General features: G+C 39.0%; 1 pseudogene; it reads left to right on the top strand.

The window, feature by feature from the left end:
- Positions 1–1,153: 1,153 nt before the first annotated feature.
- On the top strand, positions 1,154–2,847 carry LOC149250602 (putative mannitol dehydrogenase; annotated as a pseudogene).
- The last annotated feature ends 470 nt before the right edge of the window (positions 2,848–3,317 follow it).

Here is a 3,317-nt window from a genome sequence, read left to right as displayed (position 1 = left end):
ATTTGCCTAAAATATCTTGACATGCACATACACTTAGCTGAGTTAACTCATGCTCTAAATATGGATTGCACTTAACTCTTTATCCATCACTCGACTCACCACTCAACACTCAACATTCATTTAACTGACTCATTCATTTTAGTCAACTCCTAATTACCATTTCTAACATATTACTGTGTTAATGATTAAGAATATGGCCAATATTTTATAGTATGTGAATCCCTAAATATATGCCCAACATTGCCATAAGAAATATATAATTTTGATATAAGACCTACTCTGCCTCTCTAGAAAACATAATATCCCACTCTAATTAGGATGCGTTGAAAGATGTAGGATAAATTTCAAAAATTCATGAGCTCCCAATTACAAATTTAAAATGGATGATGCATGGATGATATGGGCACCTATGATATGAGGTGGGACGCAGGAAGTTTGGCAATTGCAAATGGACACGATGCTATAGGAGGCTGAACACCGCAACAACACGGATAGCCAGTTTTGGAGATGGGACGTGGGGAAATCTGAAACATCGATAAACATGTACGATATATTATGGTATTCGAACATACAACCTCTACATTGATATGTAGGGTGAATGGGCGCTATCGGGGCGCCTTAAATGGTCGATGGCAAGCTCGTTATTTGTTTCCATTTTTAAAACAATCATTTCTTATTCAAAAATACATTTTATTTGCAGTCAATTAAAGTGTATATTAATATTTTATATTTATTAGGCCGATGGGCCTTCCTTTGAATGAGTTTAGTCGTCTACCTTTTGATTTTCTGATTGACATCTGGCATCCCATTGGCATCTGGTTTAATTGACATCTGGCATATGTTCTCGGACTATTCCTCCCTTACCAAAACTGCTTTTTGATTTCTGCTCCTCCCGCTTTCCACTTTCTGCGCTTCCACGACCTGCTGCAATAACGTTCTGTGCACTCTGTTGAGCACAACCTTCCTTACTACCTAAAGATTAATTTAGCTCTCGGTTATTCAGTGGTGATCCTGCTATACCCTGCCATACTTGACCTTTTAAATACCCATCCCAACACCTGCTGCCTCCTCAAATCTGTCCTTTACATTCATCTACTTAGCTGCTTCTTCTAAGTGAATCAAATTTAATTCTGAGTGTTGTGAAGAAGAGAAGATGGTTAAAGAAGTAGGTCGGTTTAATGTTCAAGGATGGGCTGCTAGAGATGAGTCAGGAATTCTCTCGCCCTTCAATTTCACTCGCAGGTTCCTCCTCTCTTTACTCTCATAACTGCTTTTATTGATACCCATTTGCAGAAAACTTACATTTAAATTGTTTACTTCTATTGATAACCATTTGTAGAAAACTTACATTTAAATTGCCTTGACAGGGAAACTGGGCCGCATGATGTTACTTTCAATATCGTATACTGCGGAATCTGTCACACTGATCTACATCAAATTGGTAATGAATGGAAAGTTTCCTAATACCCAATGGTTCCTGGGTAATGTCTTCATGATCTTCAACACTGCTTCACATCTAATAGCAAGACAGAAAGAGTATATGTCTAGAATTTCATGCTCAATTTTAATTTACTCGCAATTCTATTTTTGCAGCCATGAAATAGGAGGTATAGTAGTTGAAGTTGGTTCAGAAGTGAAGAATTTTTCTACTAGAGATCGTGTGGGCATGGGTTGTATGGTTGGAAGTTGCCATCATTGTGATTCTTGTAGCAAAGGGCAAGAATAGTATTGTGAAAAGGTCATTTGGACGTATGGCAGTATCGATGTTGATGGTTCTCTCACTTTTGGAGGTTACTCATCCTTGATGGTTTGTAACCAGAGGTAATTAATCATTATCCCAACTCATGCAACCATTTTTGTTTTAGGGCATATAGGCTAAACTCGCCATAAAAAGCTTCCTTTTCTGTCCATATAATCATGTTCATGTTTGGAACGGGATCAATGAGTTTCGGGAATGTCCCAATTGACTCAAAACCTCAGAAAATTTAATTGCGCCAAGTTCTTGCAGGCCTTTTCGAGACAGGTGGTTTGTCTCTTTTATATAAAACCGGAGACAAATGGCATTGATATTTTTTCTTTATATTGGCTAAATAGGATTTTAATAATTTGGGTGGTTTGTGGGTTGTAAGCAGCTTTGTGGTGAAGGTACCAGGGAATCTTCCCTTGGATGCCGCTGCACCATTGCTATGTATGGGAATAACGATGTACAGCCCCATGAAATATTTCCAGGTGACAGAGCCTGGAAAGATCCTGGGCGTGGTGGGGCTTGGTGGTTTGGGACACATGGCTGTCAAATTTGGAAAAGATTTTGGGTTGGAAGTGATGGTGATAAGTACATCGCCTAGCAAGGAAAAGGAAGCGAGAGAAATTTTAGGAGTAGATCACTTCGTCATCAGCAAAGATGAGAAACAGATGCAGGCTGTAGTCAAGTTTGTAGACTATATTATTGACACAGTCTCTGCTAATCATGCCGTGGAGCCCCTCCTTAATTTTCTAAAGGTGAATGGGAAGTTGGTCATAGTTGGTTTGCTAGAAAAGCCTGTGCAATTTGTTGCTCCGACTGTTGTTATGGGTAAGTCCTCCATGCCCTTTTGTCTTGTAGATAAAAGATATGAACGGAATTATATTTCAATCAAACTGAGAGTGTCAAAGGCATCCACAGCTTAGGCATATATGCTATCTCTAAATTTTGGATTTCTCTACTATTTTCTTGAACAAGAATTTGGGTGTTAATCACATGGAAGTTGGGATTTAATTTTAATTTTGGTGTGTGCAGCCCGTCAATTTGTTGGGGGGAGTTTGATTGGAGGGGTGAAGGAAACTCAGGAAATGTGTTATAGTTGGTGATAAGCTTTTAGCTCTCATAGAAGAGTAGGTTTATGGCTGAATGACGATGTGAGAAACTAGGAACTGTAACTCGTAGAATGTAATAGATGCCCGAGAGCTTGAACAATTTGGTTAATAAAGTTTGCATAATTATGTTCTAGTTTAATTTTGTGTAATTAATTTTTATATTATTGTGGTTTATTTTGTAGGATGAGAATGAGAGCCTAGAAGAAGACATAGCTGACGAGCTCAGTACTGGATCGGGCTCTCAGATGCCTGGCAATTTCCACAAGTCTCCTGCGAAGGAGAGGACTAAGGTTTCTGGTGCCAAAGCCAAAGATGGAACGAGGACAATTCAGCCTACTGCTATTTCAGGTAAGAAGATTCCAAGGATCCATGAATGCTCAATCTGTAAAAAGGGTTTTGGTTCAGGTCAAACTTTGGGTGGTCACAAGAGATGCCATTGGGGTAGTGGAGCTTCAGATACTATA

Source organism: Pinus tabuliformis, chromosome 7 (assembly GCF_031772625.1).
Source record: "Pinus tabuliformis cultivar Carrire ecotype Pingquan chromosome 7, CPIR1, whole genome shotgun sequence".
Lineage (NCBI taxonomy): Eukaryota > Viridiplantae > Streptophyta > Pinopsida > Pinales > Pinaceae > Pinus > Pinus tabuliformis.
The sequence above is the reverse complement of the archived record's forward strand: the minus strand, read 5'-3'. Positions and strand labels throughout refer to the sequence as shown.